The 25584-nt window shown below is 52.5% G+C and overlaps 1 protein-coding gene across 4 annotated transcripts in view; it reads right to left on the bottom strand.

Annotated features, from left to right (window-relative positions):
- The window catches only part of LOC121062928 (CBP80/20-dependent translation initiation factor-like), a 162429-nt gene extending 147391 nt beyond the window's left edge, over positions 1 to 15038 (bottom strand). For 2 of the 4 annotated variants that reach the window (XM_040543227.1, XM_040543228.1), the window contains exon 1: positions 14962 to 15019. The gene's annotated coding sequence lies outside the window, so the exon portion shown is untranslated. Of the gene's footprint in view, positions 1 to 14961 lie in introns of all 4 variants that reach the window. The other 2 variants (XM_040543225.1, XM_040543226.1) reach the window with 2 other exon arrangements.
- Between the last annotated feature and the right edge of the window lie 10546 nt (positions 15039 to 25584).

Genomic DNA, 25584 nt, shown 5'->3' on the forward strand with positions numbered 1-25584 from the left:
GGCACCCTCACGGTGCAAAACTCCTCAGTCAGCAGAGCGTGTCCCCTGTCCCAGCACCGCACTGCTCTCAAAGCACACCCTGCCATGACGAACGAGCTGATCCATGCTGTTTGCGAGCACGTTTCCACCCCATGGAAGAGCATGGGTGAGCACCGGCACCAGCCAGCACATAGGGTCTTTTGCGAACAACCGAAGGGAGACCATTATCAGGAAGTAAATCTTTTCAGGCACTGAGGCAACATAATGTGCACTTGTGCTGTGAAAAGCCCCGTAATCCTAAAAGACACATCCAACCCAAGCTGAGATGTTAGCAGGCTGAAGTAATCCTTGCAGCAGAGCACTGGGGAGGGGAGGGCTGGGGGCAGCAGCATCCCATGGTGGGCAGCAGCAGCCATGGAGGGAGCTCCATCCCCTAAAACCCCTGCTTCTGGCACCCTCCAGATTTGAAGATGACAAGCCAAGAGCTTGCAAAGATAGGGGAAGGAAATCAACCAACCAACCAAAAAAACCCCAACCATGAGCAGCATCTCCCACATCCTACCTATTTATTTTAACCTTCCGCTGGGGACAGGACACATGGCACCATGTCTGACCCTTGTGTATTTGAGCACAGGTGTTTGACCAGGCCTGAGCTGGCTGCCGAATCTTTCCCTTCCCTGAGGCTGACAGTGTCCTCCTTAGCTGCTCCCAATTCCCACCATGGTCAGGACGTGGTTCAGGAAGCAGGTTGCCATCCAGAAAAGCGATCACATTTCAGAGAAGTGACATTTATTCCAACCAGATAGACCATCCCAATGCAAACCAGCACCACCTGAAAGTCTTGGCTTTGCCATCGCCCAGACGTCTGGCATAAACCTTCCCTGCATAATAGGGGAATGACAGTTTGATTTACCAGCTGCATTATTTTCTCTACTGCTACATGAGGGGGACCTCACACTCACCAAGAGGGGCCAGTGAGGCCGTCACCGTGCCCAGCAGCATCCACCTGTGCCACCAGGCTGATGCACCACTCTGTTCCCCGCAGACAACAAGTGGCCTGTGGAGACATCACACCACCACATCGCTAGTTACCCCCACCCAGGCAGGGGGTCAGTGCTATCAGCAAAGCCTGGCTCTGATGAGCACTGGAGGACCCCAGGGCACAAGAGGAGCTCTCTGGAAGGGATCAGTGAGGACCATACCAGCAATGCCAGGTGGCAGAGCTCACTGTCATCTGCAAGGTGGTGGCACGCAGAGCAACTCCTCTCACTTGAGCCAACCCACCATGACAATGTGTCCTTCAAGAACCCAGCCACACAAACACCAAGCAGAAAAACTCCCCAGACAGGAATTTTAATGCGTTACTGGCCAGCCACCAGCCTCAGTTTTGAGGCTGCAAGAGCATTTGTGCAATCACTTCCAGACTCACACTCAGCAGAGCAGCCACCGCACGTCTCCCCAAAAGCCACCACGTCCCCACAGTGACACCTCCAGTGCTGAAGGGCAAGCGAGGGGACAGGAGTGACAAGCAGCTCACTGAATCCCAGGTGTAATGATGCTGCATTTGCGTGGCAATGTTTATCGATAGCCCAGGGGATCATTGGCTTTGATTGCTAAAAGGTAAATGAAGCTCAGCTCGGATAAGCCCCAGCGGACAGGAGAGGGACAGGAAGGTTTCATTAATATGAAGCAAATGGAGGTGACAAACAGGTTGAGCGCATTTTGCTTGTCAACATCATTATTGCCACTAACCGGTTAGAAGCATGTGTGTCCCTACAAATACATCTTTGAGGCCATTTGTTGTTGCCTGCAGTCCCTGCTCCTGGAAGGAGGCACCGGCAGCCACTGTTCTCGCTGCAGATCTTGCCATGTCACCCTCTGTCCTGGCCACCCTGTCACTAGATGCCCCCTTCCTACAAAGCTCTGCTTCAGCTTCAGCCCCAAGCCTCACTTTTCTCTCCCAGCACCATTATTTTGGCACGCATGGGATGGGCTTAGCCCATCCAACCAGGGTGACATGCCACCCTGAGAAAGGTACTTCCAGGACATCATGAGATGAGCATGAGATCAACCCGGTTGGGGTTGATAGGAGTGATGAATTCTGTTTAAAAACTCAGATTTCAATTCTGTTAAAAAAAAAATAATCAGATTTCACGACGCTGGACCATGCCCAGACTCAACGCAGAGAGGTTGCGGTCAGACCACCAACACAAACCCCAAAGACCCTGCAACGGTGCATACACACAAAGCTGCACAGACATCACAACTTCCTAAAAACAATGGGGTTTAGGTTTGGTGCTGCTCATGCCAGCAGCTTCCTTCCCAGCAGGGTCAGAGGTGCAGCCTGCCCTTTGAGCTTCCTACCAGGACGGGACCATTGGCAAGAGGACACCCACTCCCTTCCAGTTGTCCTCCAAGGACGGGCTGAAACCCATCCGGCCAAACCCCGGTGCCAGAAGCAAAGGGATCAACACTGGGGTTGGGGACTCTGTACTGTGAGCCACATGTTCACCTCTGCAGCTGGACTGACCAATGTAAGTGTCCCAGAAGACATGAACCAGCAGCTTTTTTGGCTTCACACTCACACGGATGTGGCTCGTGGTGAGGAAGGAACAGGCAGAACCATCACCGTGCCTGGGCACCCCCTCCTTGTTTGTTCGCTGCACAGCCAAGGTCAAGTCTGGCAGGCTTTGGGAAGCAGCTCTGATCGCCTCCAAGCAGACTTTAACTCTTGAGTGGAAAAAGGAGCATTTTGGGAAAGGCTGAGCAGCCTAATGTGGGTGACACTTGGGATGGGTGCTGCCAGCCAACTCCGCAGCTGCACCCCATGCTTGTCAAGAGAAGCATGCACTTCAGAGCGCGGCTGGAAGGCATTTACCTGCCTTGCCCAGGGAATGCCCGGAGACAGCCCAAATGGGCTGCCTTCCCTGTTCACTATTGTTTTTTCCACATTTTGAGTTGTGTGCTGGGACAAGAACCCCAAACTTGCCCATTTTGGGGGACAGAAGAGCTCACTCCCAACTACTTCTGCAGCCGCACACTCCATTTCACAGGGACCCAAGCACCCACTGCACCTGTGCTGCACACCAAGCCCCATGCCCAAAAACCCCAGAATCAATTTCAGTCTGCAAACAACAGCCTCTGCCCTCCACACCACATGCTGACTGCCTCTGAGGGCATAGATGAGCACCACAAAGCCCAGCCACAGGGAACGTGCCGGGGATCCTGAGGGGCTTGGTGAGAGCAGAGGAGCACCACAAGTTTGGTCTTAGTTTTCAGAGTGCCTCTGGGGTAACTGCATTGAGTAAATACCCTGCAGCTCAAGAGAAACAGGATCAAGAAAAACATGACAAGAAGGCACCGAGATTGCCCCCCCCCCCCCCCCCAAACACAGCCTGGTCAGGAATAATGCCAGAAATAGTTATTTTGATAGCTGTGCCTCATGACCCAACCAGATACGCAATTCCTACAGGGCTGGGTAAGGACTGGAAGACCCAGGACCACCCGCAGACATCTAAGACCAACAAGATCCACCTTCAGGACAGCTGTGGCCACCCCGAGGAATCTGACCAATACCCAGCCATGCCCAGACCCACTCCCCACACAGTGACTGGGGGACCTGTCAGCATCCGAGGAAGTTCCCTCCCGAGCCTCACTGCCCTGGCCAACCTCTGCTTACAGCCAGGGATTAACAGTGCTGAAGTTAATCATAGCAAGAACGTGGGGGGATGACTGTGACTGCAGCAAAGGGGAGAACCATCTGCAGTTTCAGCAGAAACACTGCAGCAAGAAGCCTGCTATTCACATACCTTTGACCTCAGAGAGACAAATAAAGAGCCCAAACTATTTAGCTTTGGATAAAATTAAAAAAAAAAAAAAAGGTAAAGGGTAATTTGAGTCAAACAGCTGTATTAACACCAGACACGCAGGCCACAAATGAAGCAGCTGAGCTTAACAAGAGTGGAGAAGGCACTTTTGGAATAAATTACACTGTAGGGATGGTCAAGAAAACAAACCCTGCACCTAGCTGCACAGAGTTCTTATAAGCTCTTGGAGACTTTACGAGAAAAGTGGGAGTGATGCTAACAAATGCCACTGCTGAAGTAGTGCCTGGCGTACTGGATGGCGCACAAAACACTGGGGCTTGGTGCAGGGTTTTCCCACTCCCACTGGAGTTTTCTTCTTCAGCCAGCAAACGTGATGCCCTACACCATTGTGGGGACCGGTTTTGGCTTTCTAAGCAATTCTTCCCCTATTCCTCCACAGGAGCAGTCCTAACAACCCCCATGCAGAAGGAGGATTTAAATCCTTTCCCCAGCCTTCACATCCCACACCTCGAGCTCAAGGCACCTTCCTGAACTCAGTCTCTTTCACCAGAAGTAACTGTCAGTCCTGTAACTTCTACTAATACACCCCCCCCCTCCCCCCCCCAGTAAGCGTGAAGTTCATTTCCTTCTCTTTTCCAAGATGTGCTTCCTATTCCCTCCTGGAAGGGGTCTGCGGCAGCGCTGAGCTCAGTTAGGACTCAGGGTCCGTGGGAACACCCTGCCCCAAACAGCCCCCCAGCCTCTGCGCCCTGACACAGCGCCCCTATACCGCAGTGCCAGAAGATGTCCAAGTTTTTCCAGGACTACAGCCTGCTGCACCAGAAAAAGAGAGGTGAAACTTGGCACCGAGTAGCAGATGTTGACTTACCCTACCCAAGACGACCAAGAAATGAAGACAGGGTAGGACCTCACAGCCAGGACCCCCACATGCTACACAGTTCAGCCTCCACAGCTCCTCTCCTCCAGCATGGGAGAAGGTTCGTGCACCTCTGCTGCCTGTGGTCACTTGAGGAACCAAATCCCCTTTTGCAGAAGCAAAAGGCTGAAGCCATTAACCTATCTTAATCCATTCCCAGCAAGTCAGCACCTGGAAGCCACACAGCCTCTGACAGTCACATTGCAACAATCACAAATAATTTAATGGCACAGAGCCAGAGAGGGAAAAAAACAAACACCACCGTCACTTGTTTGCCAGAAACCCCAATTTGGCTCTGTGACTTTTAAATAGTTTTGGTCAAGTCATTTCAGCCAAAACACTGGGAAGAAAATGTTGGAAGGAGTTTTCTTTTTGCAGGGTTTAGTATTTTTAAACAAAGGATTTTTGCTTTTGTTTCACAGTGATATACACAGTTTCCACAGCTTTCCATTTAATGGTGTGAAAAAAACATCAAAACATATTTTGCTTTGGATTGAATGAAGCATCTTTAACTTGACGTTATCTGGTTTCCTGTTTTAATGAAATCAAACAGCTCTATTCTGATTGACTGCAATTAAAACCCTCTTATTCCTCACAACTACCTTTGTTACCACAGTTTTTGTACAGACCAAGTAACTGAAAAAAGTCACCATCACTTATTTTTTCTATAGGCAGCTATTTAGGAGCACTCAGAACAACTGAGGCTAACTTGGGGTACCCCCAGTCCCCAGCACACTGCACAGAGGGCACAGCAGCGCCAGCACAGAACACGTCATTCAAAGCATTACTGTAGTTAGCATGTGGTAGCAGTTAGACACTTACAGGAACCTCAGGCATGCATCAAATATTTCCCTCTTATTTAAAAAATAAAGCGACATAGGAACACCCACACTCCCCCTCAAAGGGCAGGAGAGCGTGCGGACTGACGCAGCCCTGGCTATGTGGAGCGGTAGCGATGCAAGGAACCCTCCTGGGCCAGCTTTTTTGGGCTTTCTGCTCCTCGCAGTGTTTTTGGTTTAGCTTTTAAGAGCTCCTACATGGGATGCTCCACCTGACTAGAAAATATTTACTCTACAGAGACTGCCAGACCTTGCACCAGATAACCCCAACAGCCGCAGAAACCCCAACGCAGATAAAGCCCTGCTGATGCCTCCACGCTGCTCCTCCGATCCTCTTCACATCAAACCAAGATGAACTGGATATAGAAGAGGGCAAGGCGGGGGGGGGAAACAAGTTTTCAGGACAGCGGTGCTGAACTGCTGTTTTTCAAGCCCTCTGCTAACCCCATCAGGTGCTTTAACATGAGAGCTTAGCAGTAAGCCCTGCCCCTGCAAGAGGCACCAGGCTATAAACGGTTACTGCCTGCCAGGCAGCCGCTGCCAGGCTCTCAGACCACACCAGGAAACACCCTGCTTCTCCAGTTTTCAGACATTTATGAATGAAGAGAACTCACCCCAAGATGTGATGTTTTGTTGTTCTGTTCCCCTCCCCCCCCCCCCCCCCCCCGGCTTCATTTCATTTATCCGTGTTGAAGTTGCTCTTAAATCCTGTTGATGTGCTGCAAATCCCTGTCCTGCTGGAGTACAATTTGGCACCTTTAAGAGTTAACCAGCCTATATCTGTATCCAAATAAACCCTTCTGCAAAGGAAAGGGGTCAGGTAGGGAAGGCAGCATCCACAGCAGGGAGGGCAGGACAGCAGCAGGGGTCTTGCAGAAGGCACAAGAAAATGGATAGCAAACAGCTCTACATCCATGAGCAGGGCAGAGGGACAATACATGATTTCTACCTGTAACATGGGCAAAGAGAGGATTTCCACAATGAAGATGTACAGCTGGGGCAGGGGGAAGAGGACAGGGTTGTGACAAAGAGCAGGACCACAGGCAAACAAACACAGGGGGGCTGCCTGGAAGGCTGGACACAGTGGAGCTCCAGGGCCAGCCCAGCGAGGTGCCAAGAGTTGCAGCTGAACCACAGCAGGATGGCAATTCACAAGTATTTCAATGCATCTGGCTTGCATAGCTTGAGTGAATGAACGATGTTATTAAAAGAGAGACAAGAAATCAAAATACAGCTTGGAGGAACTGGGAAAGCCTCATGAGAGCCAAGGAAACCTGCACTAACTAGGGAAGAGTGATATTATAATAATTAGGTCAGTTGGCGATAACCTTTCTCAAATGCACGCACATGAGCACTGTGGTGTTTCTGAAGAGTGGCAACATCCCTGGCTGGCCACAAAACCCATGGTGAGGGCCAAGAGCAGCGCACGGGGCACCGCTAAAACCAGCAGCACAAAGCCTCCTCCAGCAGCAACCCATGGCAGCTGCTCACCCTGTGCTCTGACCATCGGCAGCTGCAGCACGGGAAACTGATGGGATATAAGAGAATAAGGGATGGAAGAAAATAAATCCTTCACTGTGAGCGTGACTTAACACCCAACAGATGACCCAAGAGGGCATGCAGTCTCCATCCTTGGAAAGAGCACCAAAGCTCAGCTGGATGAGGCCCTGAGCAGCCAGGTTTGACTCTGAGGCCAACCCTGCTCTCAGCAGAGCTCCCTGCTGAACCAAATCAACTCCAGGACCTTATGCAAGGAGACCTTCCCTCAGCCCAGACTTCCAGGATGAGGCCACCAGGTCTTACCTCCAGCTTAATCAAAACCAGAAGAAAACTTCTTCCCAATGGCAAGCAGCCTGGAAGCCCAGGCTGAGCTTTCAGAGAGGTAACTCAGGTCAACGTGACAATACACGACAATTAACCATGGTAAGTGAAGGCTGCTGCTGCTGAAGACAAGGAACAAAGAGAACAGCCCCACACTGTGACTACTATACAGGGTACACATGCACTTTTCTCCATACAAAGGGAGCAGGAAGCTTTGTATTACCTGTCTCTTCCTTCCAGGTTGGTCTGACATCAGCTCTGCCCACCCTGGCAGCCTCAAGGCACAGCACAAGGAGCTAGAAGGGCTCCAGCTGCAGCCCCAGAGCAGGAATTTGGCTGAGCTCACATCCAGATGTTTGACACCAGAGCAAGCAAACAGGAAGGGGAGACCAAAGGGGAGGATGTGCTCACTGTCCTGCCTCCTCCCCTCTCTTCCTCACCATCTGTACCAAGCAAGAGCCATCATCTGTCTCCGATCTGGCCATCCAATGCCACAGCCCAACCTCCAAGCCCTCGTGACTCTGTAGGAAGCAAGTCTGATATTGCAGGAGCAGGCTCCCAGCATTTCACAGTTTGCAGCCACTAAAAATACCTAAGCTATGCTTCATGCCAGCACAGCAGGGTGGCATCAGCGCCAGAGCAAAGCAAAATGCTGTTCTCCAGGGTTTATATGGGAGCAAAATTCAGAGCAGATGCTTGCACAGGGGTATGGAGGACATCAGGCAGGAGCCTGGCTTTCAGCTGCCTCACCAAGCACTCATTAGTGCTGATATCCTGCTAAGAGGCTGGAGGCAGCTGGCCATACACTGCACATACAGCCTGCTTGGGATGAGCCACACACAGACTGAAGCCACAAGATGCTGTTGTGAACAAAGCCCTGTGCTTTGGGACCATCCAGCTGTGCCTCTGCCAAGGCAGGCTGACACCAGTGAGCATTTCCACCAGCCAGCTGCTCTTCACCCCAGAAGAGCATCCTACAGACTCACCTGCCCTGCACATTCTTCATGCAACCACTCAGTTCATACAGTCACTGCAGTTTACTACCCAAAACCCAGCATCCCCCTTAAATATGCACAGATATTTTGCCACACTCCCCGGTGGTGCAAAGACCTCAGGCACAAGGCTCACACTCAGCCTGGAAACTCCTCCCTTTAGATTTCCGAGCAATGCTCTCATTTTGTCACGTGCTCCAAGCTCTCTCCAGCACGTTAGAAAGCAGCAGCTACGGTTTCTCACGTACTTCAAATCAGAAGGGACAGGCAGCACAGAAGGGGTGGTGGTGTGGCTCTCTATATTAGAGAGTGTTTTGATGATGTGGAACTCGAGGCTGGGAATGATAAGGTTGAGTCCCTATGGGTTAGGATCAGCGGGAAGGCCAACAAGGCAAGCATCCTGGTGGGGGTCTGTTATAGACCACCGAACCAGGATGAGGAGACGGATGAAGAGTTCTACAGGCAGCTGGCAGAAGTTGCAAAATCATCAGCGCTTGTTCTCGTGGGGGACTTTACCTTCCCAGACATATCCTGGACATGCAACGCAGCCCAGAGGAAGCAGTCTAGGAGGTTTCTGGAGAGCGTGGAAGATAGCTTCCTGACGCAGCTGGTTAGAGAGCCTACCAGGGGAGGTGCCCCGCTAGACCTTCTGTTCACAAACAGTGACGGACTGGTGGGAGATGTGGTGGTCGGGAGCTGTCTTGGGCAGAGTGACCACAAAATGGTAGAGTTCTCTATTCTTGGAGAAGTCAGGAGGGGGACCAGTAAAACTGCTGTCTTGGACTTCCAAAGGGCTGACTTTGAGCTGTTCAGGACTCTGGTTGGCAGAGTCCCTTGGGAGGCGGTTCTGAAGGGCAGAGGAGTCCAGGAAGGCTGGGCACACTTCAAGAAGGAAATCTTAATGGCTCAGGAGCAGTCTGTCCCCACGTGCCCAAAGACAAGCCGGCACAGAAGAAGACCGGCCTGGCTGAACAGAGAGTTGTGGCTCGAGCTTAGGAGAAAAAAGAGGGTTTATGATCTTTGGAAAAGAGGGCGGGCCGCTCAGGAGGACTATAAGGATGTTGCGAGGCTGTGCTGGGACAAAATTAGAAAGGCCAAAGCTCATCTGGAGCTCAATCTGGCTACTGCCGTTAAAGATAACAAAAAGTGTTTTTACAAATACATCAACACAAAAAGGAGGACTAAGGAGAATCTCCATCCTTTACTGGATGCGGGGGGAAACTTAGTGACGAGAGATGAGGAAAAGGCTGAGGTGCTTAATGCCTTCTTTGCCTCAGTCTTTAGCGGCAAGACCGGTTGTTCTCTGGATACCCAGTACCCTGAGCTGGTGGAAGGGGATGGGGAGCAGGATGTGGCCCTCACTATCCACGAGGAAATGGTTGGCGACGTGCTACAGCACTTGGATGTACGCAAGTCGATGGGGCCGGATGGGATCCACCCGAGGGTACTGAGAGAACTGGCGGAGGAGCTGGCCAAGCCGCTTTCCATCATTTATCAGCAGTCCTGGCTATCAGGGGAGGTCCCAGTCGATTGGAGGCTAGCAAATGTGACGCCCATCTACAAGAAGGGCCGGAGGGTAGACCCGGGGAACTATAGGCCTGTTAGTCTGACTTCAGTGTCAGGGAAGCTCATGGAGCAGATTATCTTGAGAGTCATCACGCGGCACTTGCAGGGCAACCAGGCGATCAGGCCCAGTCAGCATGGGTTTATGAAAGGCAGGTCCTGCTTGACGAACCCGATCTCCTTCTATGACAAAGTGACACGCTGGGTGGACGAGGGAAAGGCTGTGGATGTGGTCTACCTTGATTTCAGTAAGGCTTTTGACACCGTTTCCCACAACATTCTCCTGAAGAAACCGGCTGCTCATGGCTTGGACTGGCGTATGCTTTGTTGGGTTAAAAACTGGCTGGATGGCCGGGCCCAAAGAGTCGTGGTGAATGGAGTCAAATCCAGTTGGAGGCCGGTCACTAGTGGAGTCCCCCAGGGCTCAGTACTGGGGCCAGTTCTCTTTAACATCTTTATCGATGATCTGGATGAGGGGATCGAGTGCACCCTCAGTAAGTTTGCAGATGACACCAAGTTAGGTGCGTGTGTTGATCTGCTCAAGGGTAGGAAGGCTCTGCAGGAGGATCTGGATAGGCTGGACCGATGGGCTGAGGCCAACTGTATGAAGTTCAACAAGGCCAAGTGCCTGGTCCTGCACCTGGGCACAACAACCCCAAGCAGAGCTACAGGCTGGGAGATGAGTGGTTAGAAAGCTGCCTGGCAGAGAAGGACCTGGGAGTACTGGTTGACAGTCGGCTGAATATGAGCCAGCAGTGTGCTCAGGTGGCCAAGAAGGCCAACAGCATCCTGGCTTGCATAAGAAGCAGTGTGGCCAGCAGGTCTAGGGAAGTGATTGTCCCCCTGTACTCGGCTCTGGTGAGGCCGCACCTCGAGTACTGTGTTCAGTTTTGGGCCCCTCGCTACAAGAAGGACATGGAGGTGCTCGAGAGAGTCCAGAGAAGGGCAACGAAGCTGGTGAGGGGTCTGGAGAACAAGTCTTACAAGGAGCGGCTGAGGGAGCTGGGATTGTTCAGCCTAAAGAGGAGGCTCAGGGGCGACCTTATCGCTCTCTATAGGTACCTTAAAGGAGGCTGTAGCGAGGTGGGGGTTGGTCTATTCTCCCACGTGCCTGGTGACAGGACGAGGGGGAATGGGCTAAAGTTGTGCCAGGGGAGGTTTAGGTTGGATATTAGGAAGAACTTTACCGAAGGGGTTGTTAGGCATTGGAATGGGCTGCCCAGGGAAGTGGTTGAGTCACCATCCCTGGAGGTCTTTAAAAGACGTTTAGATGTAGAGCTTAGTGCTATGATTTAGTGGAGGACTTGTTAGTGTTAGGTCAGAGGTTGGACTAGGTGATCTTGGAGGTCTCTTCCAACCTAGACAATTCTGTGATTCTGTGGGCTGCCCTGTAGGAGTGCAGAGACTGAAGCAATGGCTTTCCTGAAGCACGAGACTACTCCTCGTCCACCTGTGGTCTCTAAAGCCTTGGAGCTCCATGGACTACCTCAAAGGAGGCCCTGAAAGCTAATGTGGAAAAGCAAAAGATCTCACATCCATTATAGAGACACCATCTCCATTACTAGCCATCTTTTCGGGATCTCAGTTGGAGCACAACAACAGTAGCTTTGCAGAGCTGAGAGGGAGTTAGGAGAATCTTATCAAGTAGAGATAGAGCGCTGACAGCATTAAACTAGGATGCTACTTAGTGTCTTTGCTAACTATGGTGCATTGTGCAAATTAACTAAAGCAAGAAGCCTTGGGCCCCTTACCGAGGTCAGTCTCCTAATAAGAGAGTGAGCCTATCTTAAGAAACTGGCAGAAACTGGTCCTGCGGATGGACAAGAGCCAAGGAGCAACCGAGTCTGCGCAAAGACAAGAGGTCAACTAGCGGTGACGAGGAAGAGTCATCAACCTTCATCCCCACGACTCCCGAAGACCACCACCAGGAGACACTGCGCAAGCGCGGATGGGAGGAGTTTATGGAAATGACCCTTGGAACTAATTTTAATACGAAGCGGGGACAGGTTATGAATATGTATAGGCGTATTGTGAAACGTCATGCATATGTAACTCTTTGCTGCATATAACCATGGCAAATGGCCGCGTCAGGTGCGCACGACTTTGGCGGGACTACCCCCCGTGCTGCCCAGCGCTGAATAAACATACCTACTTTACAATCTTACTGATTGTGGAGTCCGTTTTCCGCAAGTCAGAGCCAGCAAAGCCAGACCAAACATGGGACAGCCCAAGGCAGATGTGGAAGAAACAAAGCCTCTCTTTCCAGCATGGAAGCTGGTAGATAGATGCTCAAAAGCTTTAAGAACACCCAATGGCATCCCTGTTTCAGTCTGAACTGACCAGGAAATGTATTTCTCTTATAATCGTTAGCAAGGCATTCATTTTATAACTGACTATAGATACATACATTTATATATATATAATTTATATCAAGTGTAAATTAAACAGTCACTCTCGCAAGTAAACATAAAATTACTGGCTAGCTACACTAGCCCTTCCCTTCTGAAGGCTCAATAAAGCACTAATTGCACTCCAGTAGCAGAACTGTACTTTCTCCAAGGAGTTTCACAAGGATATCCTGAAGCGTTTATGGACACTACTTGCCCATAAGCTTCAACATTGCACAGATTTTCCAGATGGGAACAGTTGTCCTTTCCCCAGCCTGAAGAAGAGCTACCCCAAACACACCAGCAGACTGTTAACTCTGAAACTTAACAACGTCATGTGTAATGTAAACATCTGAATGCTTCTGTTAAACTGAAGAACAATGAGGCAATTTGCAGTATTCCACTGCTCTGCATTTTAGCAGAAATATTCCAACAATATGCTAAGTGTGCCCAAAACAGCTCCTGAAATATAGGATCCCAGCCCCCAGCTTTCACAGAAGCCACAGGCCTTGCTGTACATTTAGATACAGCTCCTCACAAACACGCAGGGCCTTACTGAAGGCTCACTGTGGAGAACGTTTCCACGCTTTGCACATGATCTGTCACAGCTCTCAGGAACCCTCCACAGACAATTCCCAGCCCAGTTGTGCACAAGGCTGACTCGGCTACAGGAACAAGCATGTGAGAGCACGCCAAATGCCTCAGACAGCTCACTCCTCTCGCAGATCCCTCTGCAGAGGCAGGGCTGGTGTTCAGTTCATCTCCACAAATGATATCGCCAGCCTCCTTCAGCCCTGTCAGCTGGGGAGCCCCTGGGGGCTGCTCACCTGAAACTCATCATTTACCACATCACCTTCACCATCCAACCATCAAGTTCCATCCAACCATCCAGTTCCTTTGCTTCCCTTTAAAAGCAATTTGAGATTTTATAAGTGATAAAAAATGTTTCCTCAGAGCTGGACAACATTATTAGTCCCACAGTACTTTAACTGTGACACAGTCAATTCTCAGAGTGCTCCAGTGCAGGCTCTGCAGAAGGAAGGCCCAGAGCTCAGAGGGAAAGAGCTTTAAATACAAACACAGCCCAAGCTGCCCAAAACAGAAAACATGTGCATCTCTGCCAAAGAAAACACAGGCTACAAATTTTACTCTGGACTTGAGGGAATAAAACCCAGTGCAAGGCTTTGCTTTTGGACCTCAGGATCAGCTAAGTGCAGAATTAAGCCTTTATGGTCGTTACAAGGAAAAAGAACATGAACCTACACCACACAATGTTTTTTTCCATGTGGTGGGGACAAAGCATGAACATTTGCATGCCAAGACCAGAGAAACCATAAGCAGAGCGTGATGCTTCCCTCTCCAACACGCATGACATCCCCTGCTGCGCTGCTAGTAACTGGATGCTCTGATGGCACCCACCATCAGAAAGCTTTCTTAGGTTTGTAGGTGGAAGGAGCATTAAACCACCAGAGGAAGAGCCTGGAAGCTCGGTATCTTGTGTCTCCTCCCATACCTTTTGTTGCTGTCAACAAGGCTGGCTTTTACTACAGCAGTCCCAGTGGTGGCTGTGACTCCTGGCAGCAGTTTGCACCCCTCCAAGCGATGGAAGAGGAATGGCATGTGGGAGCAAAGGCAGCACAGACAGACAAATGAACACAGCCTACTATTTCAGAGGAGCAACTGTTTCTGCAGGAAGGTCCCTTCTGCTTTCCACCCTGACAAAGCCATCCCCAAAGCTCAGCCCCAGATTTGCACCATTTCAGGGCCGGGGACACCCACGGCTTGCCCTCACATCAGATTACATGCCAGGAGCAAGCCGGCAGCCAGAAATACCACCGTACGTGTCTCCCCAGGCTGGCATGACACACGCCATGCTGTGGCGAGCTTGGATGCAAAAGGGGCAAGGAAGGTTTTGCACTGCATCCCTCCTCCTGTAGGGCACATGTGCGTCCTCCAGGGATGCCTCAGCCTCATTTTCCAGAAAAACGACTGGAGGCACTGATTTTTGAGGTGCTGGGACCCCAGGGCCGTCCAGCAGCCGTGCCTCCAGGCTTACAGCACCGCTCACAAGAAAACTGCCGGCGTGTGAGCTCTCAGGTGCCAGGCACGGATCTGCAGCCGGGCTGGAGAGCACAAACACCGTACGAGCACATGTGATCCCGCAGCCACCGAGGCCACGCACACTGCCACCTCGCTCAAAGGGAAGCTTTGGGTCCAAATCCTTGTCCTGCTGTGGATGCCACCGCCACCCACCCATCACCTTGGCACCCGGCTGCAGGCAAGGGCTAGGGCAGGGCAGGTGTTGGGGTGGATGCAGTGCCACGGGGGGGATGTGGTGTCATGGGGGGGGGGGGGGGGGGGGGAAGGACGACGACGACGACACAGGGACAGCAGGGAGAGCAAGCAGCAGGCGGAGGGCGCCCTAACCACCACCCGGCCCCAAACGCTGCCCACAGGAGCCAGGCTCCATTAGAGCCACAGAACACCCCCGCAACACACACCACCCCCGCGGCGGGAGCCGGCAGGGCCCCGGGGACCGCGACCCCTCCCCGAAGGCCCTGCAGGTGGCGGCGGGGCCCCCCCCGGGGCCCGGCCCGGCCCCGCGCCCCCTCCCCCGGGGCCCGGCCCCTGCCTTACCGTAGGCGCTGCGGCGGGGCAGGGGGCGCCGCCCGGCCGCGGGCAGGCAGGCGGCCGGCTCGGCACGGCTCCGGGAGGCGGCCGGGCCCCGGGCCCCGCTGCCCGGCCCGCTGCCCGCCCCTCGCCCCGCCCGGCCTCGCCGGCCCTGCCGGGAGTTGTAGTCTGGGAGCCGCCGGCTTGGCGGAAGCCTCAGGGAAGCTCCCCAGGGCCAGCAGGAGGACCCTAAAGCCAGGAACGATGCGCAACCTTGCTCCGATTTGGGCGTTAAATCGGATTAAAAAGGCCTCCTTCCCCCCCCCGCCATGCTGTATTTTTGGCTGTGCGGTTGCCGCGACAACCTTGTGCGCACCCGAGGGCAGCTGGAAGTGGGGAGCACGGTGTTGGTTTAGCACCAGGTTTCTGCTTTTAGTCTCTTTTCAGCAAGGGGAGCAGCCTGGAATTGCGTGGTTTTATCCATGGCCCTACTGGGGTTTCATTATTAATCCAGCAGCATGGGAGCTGAGCTGAGGAGAGGCAAGGCCTACTCTGTCCTGCTAACGAGCATGTCTTAAAAATGGGATTGGGGTTTTAAACCTGAACCTGATAACAGCTCGTCTCACCTCGTTATTGAGAACATGTTGCCCTCGTTTGGGAACATGGCCCGTAGGAGTGACACTCTCCCCATGAACGTGCTGATGTGCATCCAGCATCACAATGGCTGCGGGACTGTCCCATCCCGTCCCGTCCCGTCCCGTCCCATCCCATCCCATCCCATCCCATCCCATCCCATCCCATGTCAGGGCTCATCCCGCTCCCCTCCAGCCCCTCAGATGTTCACACTCGGCCTCACCTCCCTGTCTGCTTCTGGGCTAGTAGCATGGACAGGAGGGAAGCTGGGAGGGGAAGGGGCTCCCCGTTAAAGGAAAAAAGAGAGTTGTGAAAAGCCAGAGGTGGGAGAGGGAATTGAAACATCCTTCTGTCAAAGGAAAGATGCCATGGCTGCTGTTCTGGGTACCATATGCCAGGTAATAACACAAGATGGCTCGGTGCTTGGGAAACTAAACTGGCTCTTTATTAAAAGCATGTATTTAGGGATGTACAGAGGTGTCAGGGGAGTTTCTCAATCGCTATAACACAGACAACTGAGGCTGGCTGGCTCCTGCAAGCCAGGGAGGCTGTCAGGAGCCTCTCTCAGCTCTCTGCAAATTCAGCACAAACCAGCAGATCCCAGCAGCGCTGGGAAATCGAGATTTTTGTTGCAGGAATTCAGCTGGGCTGTGGCACCAGACCCAGCCCGCTCAGACCGCTCCAGGGCCCCGAGCCACGTGAGTGCTGCAGTTTGGGTAACAGGTCGAGGGCTGAAGGCTGCCCCCAGCACCAGGGAGAGGCTGGCTGCCTGAGCTGAAGCTCCCGAGGGGAGCACGGTGCTGGTGCAGCTGCTGCGAGGGAAAGAGCAGCTGGGGACACAGAAATATTTAAGAGCAAAAACTATGACACCAAAAAGATGCCATGCCAAACTCTGCTCTCACCCTGACAACAACCTTTAAAATTGCTCAGCAGGGATGGGAACCTGCTGCTTTGGAGGGGAAGTATGGAGTATTTACAAAATACCTTGATGGTAGCCGTGATGTGCTGGTAGCCTGGCCCTCCCTCACTAGCTTTGAGCAAACATTGACTTCAGAGTGTAGCTGGAGGCAAAATTCAGCATCCTGCGTTCTGCTCAAATTATAGGTCCCCCGTGTGGAAAGCTCAGTTATAAAAACAGATAGGCATGGCAAAAAGAGAAGAAGGGGGTTCCTTTGTTCTTCCCCAAGTACTTGGGGCGTACGTGGGCGATCTCCAGGGATGCAGACACAGAGCTGCCCTCAGCAGGTCCCCGAGAAGTGACCAGCCAAGTGCTCGCGCAGCCGTCGAGTGCTTAGACTCTCCATCGGAGGCTCCTGCAGGAAAGGAAACCCTTGAGCAGTTGGGTCCACAACCCCACTACGCAGTCAAAGAGAGCATTATTCCGGTTGGGGTGCAGTCAAGTTGCAAGCAAATAGACCTCCTTTAAAAAAACAAATAATGGACCTACTGTGGGAGCAAGGAGACAGACAAGGTCTTTATTCTTCCTCCCAGGCGCAGAGCTGCTGAGCCATCTGTTTGTCCCTCCGAGGCTGGGAACGTTTTACACAGGGCTCTGGCGTTTCCTCCTCTGATCCCCAGTGCAAATCCTTTGGGATGAAATGGCCTCACTGCCAAGATGGGGGGAAACTGAGGCAGGGAGGTGATGGGACGTGCACGTGGCCAGCACAGAGCTGCCAGGGGCCAGCACAGAGCTGCCAGGACTCCCTCCTGTGTCTAAGTCAGATTTTGGGGCAGGGCACCCACTGGTTGAGAAATGCTTTGCTGCGGCAAGAGGAGGAGCTGGTCTGGAGGTGCCAAGAGCAAGGACAGGCTCCCCCTGCACTTCTCAGTTATTTTTAGAAGGACATTTGTAGGCAGCACAGTGGTCAGTGCCAAGGCTGTGCTCAAGTCAACGCCAAATTCACTGGGATTCAATGGAGGTCTGAGACGGGATGGGGTGGGACACCCAAGGAGATATTTCTTTCCTTTTCTCTTCCTTCCCTTTGCGGGAAAAGCGGGAGCAAAGGCAGCTCACCTGGTGCCCATCAATTCCCTCTGCGTTTTGGTCCCAGGAGCCCAGCAGCTGCCCCTGGGCTGGGTGGCTCATTGTGCAGCCCCAGCGCGCGCCATCACCTGCTGTGACATTGTCTCTTCCCCCTCTTCTGTGATGGCAGGGGTGACATCCATCCCTGCTTCCCTTCTAAATCCCTTGTCCCAGTCCCTCCCAGTCTAACCAGTTCCTTCGGGCTCTCCATGCTGCCAGAGACAAGGTGTGAGCCAGAGTGTTTGGATTCTCTCCTTGACCTCCCGTGTCGCTGAAGGTAATAGCCCTCATTTCCTGGTATTTCTCATAACTCAGCTGCATAATAGGGCTACCTGGACATAATTCACGACTTTCCCATCCTGATTTAATTTGCAGCTACATCTTGGGATTAAAGAGGCCATAGAAATGCAAAGCATGATAATACAGGTAAGAACAAATTACTGCTTTAAAGGACTGCCACTCTGACAGCCCCGAGGAAATGCATGGGCATTTGCCAAGGTCAGGATGTTTGGAGGAGGAGGTGTTGCAGGGAGCAGCAGTGGGTGGTAAAGGCTCTCCTTCCACACCAGACAGTGCTGGCCTCCTCAGATGCCTCCGCAGGCTGACAGACAGCATCCCTGGCAGCAGCATCCATAACTCCAGCTCTGCTGGCAGGAGGATTTGGTTCAGTCACCGACAACAGACCAGCTCTCCGCTCAGCTGGCACACGGCAGGCACAGCGTGGCTGTGCCATGGGGTACTGCTCCGTGCCACCTGCCATTGGCACAATCTCACGCAGCACCCCTGGAAATGCACCTCTCTTCCCCTGCTTGCAGATGCAACTTTTTTTTCCACAATCCCTTATTGTGGCCATTAATCGCAATGCTGCTCGGAAGGGAGGAGGCACAAAGGCTGACAGTGGGGAGGGGATTGCAAATCTGCGGGCTGGGAGAAGGGAATTTCACCCCCCTTGGGTTGAAAAAAGCCTCCAGTCGGGGCACTGGGTGCAGGATACGGCCTCACGGGGTGCAGGATACAGCCACACAGGGCGGAGGACTGCAGCAGCACTGCCGGAGGAGTGCAGCCATCGGGCTGGATGACACAGCAGCACTCTGCTCCCGATGCACAAAGGACGGGTGGTTTGGTTTGGTTTGGCTTGGCAGTGCCGGGCCTTTTCATCACTCCATATCGCATTACCCACAGGCAGCTTTATTGACACCAGTGCCTTTAAGCAAACTACAACCCCGACAGGCTACCTGAATGAAGTAGCAGAGAGAGGGCGTTGCAGCCTGTGCCTTGTCTCCTTTAGGGTTCTTGCCTCACCCTGAGTTCCTCCAGGCACTGGTGGGGAGGAGCAAGGGGCAGAGTGATGCTCTCTGGTTTGCCCATCCCCACCAAAGAGGCTTTTTCCCCAGGCTCTCACCACACACCCATTCACACCAGCATCCCAGCCTCATGCTTCTCTGGTTCCTGGGAGCCCACATCCTTCCAGTCCCCTTCTTGCACCCTCTGTTATCTCCCTCACATCTTCTAACCATACTTTTCCTGACTCTGACTCACCTGTGGGTGCAGAGGTCCCCCCTTCGCCCCAAATCCCCTCTCTTCTCCACCCTCCAGCCAAGCTGCCATGGACAGGAAAGCAGGTGGGCAGCAAGCAGTACTCTCACACCATTTGGAATGGGTAAGCGTGGAAAATTGGCATGGTTTTGTCAAATAAATACATTCTGTATGTTACATGCAAGGGGGAACCTCTCCAGCTGGCTTCACAGTGGAGGAATGATTTACCAGGGAGCTGTGGTGTTCAGCCGGAGCACCCCAGGGTTATGCTTTGCCCTGATTTTCTCACCACTCACACTGAGCACGTCCATGCCATCAAATGACAGTCCTCCACTGCAGAATGAAACCTTACTCCAGAGAAGGTTTCCACATGCTGGCAGGTCAGGCTGAGCAATGAAAAGAGCCCAGGATGTATCCTTGTTCTGCTAATAAAACAAACAAGCTTATCTTCACATGGGCTTTACTTCTTATCGCACCGCTTTGGTGAAAGTATGCCAGCGGGGCCAAGGGCTGGGGACTTGGTCTCCCTTCCCCAGCAGCAGACCGTGGTTTCGGCAAACTGGTACCCCAGTACAGACCCCTCTGCCTCCCCAGTAAGGTGAGTGGGAGGGAAGGGAAATGCCATTGCTGCCTGCTCACTGCAAAACCTCTTAGAAGGAAAGGGTTTGACACGTTTCTGCTTTAATAGGGGGAAAGGTGATAACAGTATCAGCCCACAAGCATGCCAAGCATATGACAATTATTTATTATTATATTTTATGAATCAAAGTGGTGCACATTTATACTTACCATGCCTGGATGTTATTGCTGCATTCATTGAACCCACAGAAATCTATACCTGCATATATACATGCTGTGAATAGCCTCCTGTGTATACACAGGATAGCATGTGCACATGAGGTGGAAATTTACAGCTGCCAAATAACCAAAAAGTTCTCTGCCTGCCTCTGCTACCACATCGTACATGAGCTGGCTGGGGGCAGCCCGCTGCTCTGGGGGAGGCAATTCCCCTTGTTTCAGAAACGTCAGCAAAATCTGGGAAGATGCTGAGTCCGTCTCCCCTTGGGAGCACTATGGGGCTGGATGCCCGAACGCTTGGCTCCTGGGAATAAATATCGGCGGGTCTCTGGAGCTGGGCTGGGGATGAGCAGGCACACCCCTCGCACCAGCACCTATTCCAGTGTCCCCTCTTCTTCCACCGCTGAAATAAAGTGTTTAACTTCATTGCTAATCTACCCTAATTAAAAAGGGCTAGCAGCACAATTAAGTGCACTCCACAGAGAGAACCTGCTTTCTTGAAAAGAAAGTAATCATGAAAGACCTGCTTTTGGACTCCAGATAATGTGATTTCCAGCAGATAATGTTTAATTTCTGTGTAATAAACCCATGTTCCCCAGCTGGGCTTCATTCACACAGGCTGAAGTGCAGACACATGGTAGCAGTGGACTCAAACTTTGGTTAGCAACTTTCAGGTGCTGGAGCAGAGAAAAACCTTGTTGATGAGAAGGCCATGATGTTTGTCTTCTGACTTCCTAATTTCTTGCTAAAGGAGTCATAGCACGCCTGCATTTTGCACGTGATGGCTATGTTAAGACCACTGCTCCTTTCTCCTGCAATGCAGTTGCGTTTCAATGCCAGAGGAAACTGCTCTCCTGATAAACCACAGGTCCACTCTGCTAAAGCTGCCAGGTTTTGCCATCCCAGACACCCAGTTCTCAGCTTTCTGGAGTGCTCACCTCCAGGACAGAGGGAGAGAAATGCAGCAAGGCTCTTCTAGCCTTTTTGGGAAGCACAGTATCACAGACCCAGGCACTTCTGAAACAAAAAACCATGAGATTTTAGGTTCTCCTTCCCACCTGTCCAATCTCTGAGCATATATGGGGCACTCAGCAATCACAGCAGGTAAAATTCTTTCTTAATGACACATTTGATCCATTTCTGGATTCCAGCAAGTGGTAAGGAAAGGCACCAGATGTTGCCAGGGCCATGCTGCAAATCACAGGAGAGCAAGCTGATGGGAAATGATGCCTCCAGTTGTAAAGAAGAAAAGCCTGGCCACTGGCGGAGCGGTTTCCTTTCCTCCTTGGCCTGCCTGGGTTTGTAGTAGGGTTGTACCTCAATGGCTACGCTCTACGATGCAGAGCAGCTGGTGTAAAATGCACCGACTGCTGTGGTTTTTGAACTCTGCTAAATACTTCTAAAAATGCCACGTGGAGTTCCAACTTCCCTAAACCCTGCTCACACTGCAAGTCCTGAAGGAAGAGGATGGCCAAAGCCATCAGCACATCACCAGTTTCAGTTTCACCATCATCAGTACAATCAAGATGCTGAAAATCATCTTTCCTGTTATAGGAGAAGACAGAATAATCTCATGCTATTAATTCTGCAGTAGACGGAGATTGGGATTGACAAGAAATTGTCCAAAAATGCCAGGGTTCATGGCAGGACATGGAAGATGGACAAATTCAGTGGCAAACATTTAACAAAAAACGTGTGGGACCTGGGGCTGTGGTGGATTCCTCATCATCCCGAGTCTTTAATCAAAGCTGTTTCCTTATTTTTAAGTACCTAATAGAGGCTTCTAAAACAGGGTGCTAGAGCTGAAGTGGTGGCTGTAGTACGGGGACCGCTGGGTGCGGCCCCCTGGCCATGTCAGCGGGCATTGGATGAGCGTGTCCTGCCCGGCCCCGCGCTCGGCAGGTCTGGTCCTGCTCGCCTTGGGAAATCGCTTCTGAACGCCTGGAGGAAATCTCTGGGTGTGCTCGGATGCAAAGGGAAGCGCCAGGCCTGGCGGCACACCGGGTGCCATAGAGCTGAGCTGGTGAACAGCGTGCGCAGAGCCCGCAGGAGTTACGGGAGGACGTCGCGAAGGTGCTTCACGGCACGGGGCACAGCACTCCCCCATGAACCTCTTTGCTCTCGGCCACACTGCCCTCCTTAACCAGCTCCATGCTGGAGCCAGGCCCGTGTCCATGGGAGTGCCATGAGCCCCGTCCTTCCCCTTCCCTGCTCCTAACACCCCGACGTACTCAGGACAGCCGCAGGGACATCCCTGCTGTTCTCCTGTCCCAGCAGCACCGCATCCAGCCGGCAGCCTGACTCAGCGCTGCTGCAGACAAAGCAGGAGCCGGCCTTTGAAACCATCGCCCTGGGCTCCTGCTGCAGTTCATGGAAGGGGAAGCTTGGCAGTGGCTTGTGAAAAGCGTCACCAGATGGAGATGGGTCTCTGAGCCTGAGCCATTGACCCGCACAGTCAGTATTTTGTCGGTTGTGTATGGCTTTGTGCAATAGCCACTCTCATGGAGTGCCAACTATGGGAGTGCTCATGACCAGAGCGAGAGCAGGGTCCCATGCCGTGATCCCGATGTACCAGTCACCTCCTCCTTCCCTCCCTTTTCTCACATCCGAGCATTTTCCAGCACCACCAGCGATGTCCAAACCCCAGTTCAGGCAACCTGGCTCAGGCCCCAACCAGAGGATGCCCGGCCCAGCGGGCAGAGGCTCAGCCTTCCCCAAGCAACCTGCTGTGCAAGCGTCCACCTGTGACGCGGCTCCCAGCCCCGTGGGTGGCCACAGCTGCTGCCATGGGTTAGCCCCTCTCGCCCTCTGGCTTGAGGCTGCTCTGGCTCCACAGAACAAAGTCACACTGTACGAGCCCAAAACAGATGTCTGAGCACACCAGAAACCATGGAAACATCAGAAAGTCATGTCTAATTCATGTTACGGCATCCAGCAAGCAGAGACGTGGGATGCTACGAGACACCTATGAGCATCCTCTGCTGTCTGCCTGCCACGAAGCTTGCTGCCCCTGTGACCTCGGCGAGCTTTAGGATTTAGGATACACAAAGTCAGCTGAATCCTTTCACATCCCAAGCGTCCGGACCCCCGGCTGGGTTAACAACAGCACCATTGCACAGCTGCTTCAAAACGCTTCACAGTCAGTCATGGCCAAAGGCCAGGGTTTAATGTTTACCCTACAGGCTGGGGGGACAGAAGATCAGGAAATGGGAAATAGAGACAATAAGCTTCGATATTCAGCTCCTTAACATTTACTGGTTAGGGTGGGGAAGAAGCATTTTTTTCTTTAAGTGAAAAGGAAAACTCCACGGTTTTCCATGAGTTTGTTCTTGTGCAGAAGCTGGCATTAAAATGCAATGAAATGTAGAATTAATATATCTATATATGAGATAATATTTAATGAAAATACTAAATGTAAGAAAAAAAAAGTTCACCAAGCAAAGTGACACATTCAGGACAGGTTGTCTTTAACTGAACTGAACGATCACTTCTATGATCACATCTTCTAGGAATTTGGAGCAAGCAGATCCTGTGCTCAACCCTCCCTCCAGTCTTTGATATAAACAGGATGACTCGCTGCCCCATGTTTGCTGCTCACATGGTGTCCTGCTCTGAGCAGTCCCCGGGTTGCGCTGGCTGAGCTAGAGGCAGGCAGACACACTCTCGCTGTCCATCACTGCTGCAGACCTGTTTCTGTGTGCACTGAGCCCCGAGAAGTGGCAGCAGCATGCAGCTCATGCTGCCAAAGGAGGTGAATGGATGTGGAGCTGAATAGCTATCTCCCACCTGGAGCAGATGTTTTCAGAAACATCTTAAAATACAGTGTTCTTGGTGTCATGGGGTCTGCTGTCACACTGCCACCACTGTCTTGGCAGAGCTTGATGCAGGTCCTGAGAAACAAAGATTGCTACAGGCAAGCCCCACGCTGCCCAACCCAGCCTCATGGCACTGCGCTAGCACAGTCACATGCACGCTTGCCCGCTCTGTTTAGGGCAAACCTGAAGATGCACTGATCCTGCTGCAGGATCCTGCTGCAGGAGCACATTTGGCACTGCCACCACACGAGTGGTGCCTTTGGGCAGCACACGCCTGCAATTGCACGCCTCAGGTCATTGCCAGGTTTTGACGCCACAACGCATGCCCCAAGCCCCCAGGACTGAAAGACAAGCCTCGTTTTTTAACAAGTTTGGCAATTTTGGGGTGAGGTGGTCGGGAAGGTTTGGGGTCCCAGGGCTGCCTGGGGAGCCGGGGGGGTGAGCAGAGCTGGCACACGGCCTTACCCCACCCGCAGCATTTGTAAGGGGCTGAAAAGAGGGCTGCGTGCGCTGCTTCTGCACCCTGCTGCTCCCCATCCCAAGCTCCTGCACCCCAGCAGCCCCCCCAAAGCCCCGCTCCCCCCATCCCTATCCCCATCCCTGGCCCCGACAGCGGCTGCAGGCAGCGCTGCGGCGTCACCTGGTGGCTGCGGGGGCTGCCTGCACCCCCAGCACCCCTACTGGGCTAGGATGCAGTCCTGCCTGCACCCCCTGCACAGCTGGCTGTACCCCTTGCTCCCCACCCCCTAGCCTGCACCACCGGGCTGTGCGCCCCTCTGCGCCCTTGCCCGCACTCAGCAGGAGCGACAGCAGCAGCTCTGCTCTGGGGAAAAGTTGGGGAAAAGTTTGGGAAAGGAAATGGTGCGAAGGGAAAAGCACCGGGAATGTGCTTTTCCCAACCTCCCAACTGCCTTCATGCATTTCTCGGGGGTTAGAGGTGACAGCAGCCCACCTCTCCAGCCCAAGCACCCGCAGCACATGAGGAAGGTGTTTAATTCCCTGCAGGGATGCAAGCATAGATCTGCCCCGAGCCTGGTGCCTGCCTGGCTGAGACAGACGGTGGTGAAGCTCTGGACAGTGCAGCAAGCTCTGCTGGGCCAGATCCCACTGTTACAGCCCCACGTGCTGGACCAGGGGATGGAGACTGCTTGGGGAGATGATGCCAGGAGCAGCACGGCGAGGGCTGGCCCTGCTCTCAGCAGCCAGGAATTGCAGGGCTCATTTGGATGCAGCTCCCGAGCCACTTTCTTCTGTTATAACTGAAGATACAACTCAATCTGAATTTAGTAATATTTATAAAAGGCAAGTAAACAGCACTGGGTGCGCGGGGAGTCTACGCTCTACCAACACGCACACACAACCGTCGAACTTTCTAAATATATAGAACATTATTTTTACATATTCATAAGAAACCCGAGTATGCCTATACATATGTACAATCAGAAAAGGTATCAATTGAAACATAAACATGGCAAAGTTTTCCGAATTCTGGCAAGTGTTTAACAAACAATCCTTTAAGTCTATTACTATTAATGTCCATGACTGGGGGAGCATAGTTGGAGTTGGTAATCCTGGTTGAAGTGCTCCCATATCTTCCATGACTTCATTAATTTTTCTCAGATCATGTAACAGTCTCCATTTTCCATTCCTTTTCTTGATTACAAACACTGGAGAATTCCAGGGCTAGTCGTGGGAACAGTATGTCTCGCTTTAAGTTGTTAAGCAACTCGGCCTTCGGGCCCTATGTATCCTATTCCTCCCGGATCGAAGGGAAGCAGATCTGGCTCCTTTTCAGGGCCTATAGGGCCTGGATCAAAAGGAACGTCCAGGTCACCAGGGGGCGTA

The sequence above is a fragment of the Cygnus olor genome, assembly GCF_009769625.2.
Source record: "Cygnus olor isolate bCygOlo1 chromosome W unlocalized genomic scaffold, bCygOlo1.pri.v2 SUPER_W3, whole genome shotgun sequence".
Lineage (NCBI taxonomy): Eukaryota > Metazoa > Chordata > Aves > Anseriformes > Anatidae > Cygnus > Cygnus olor.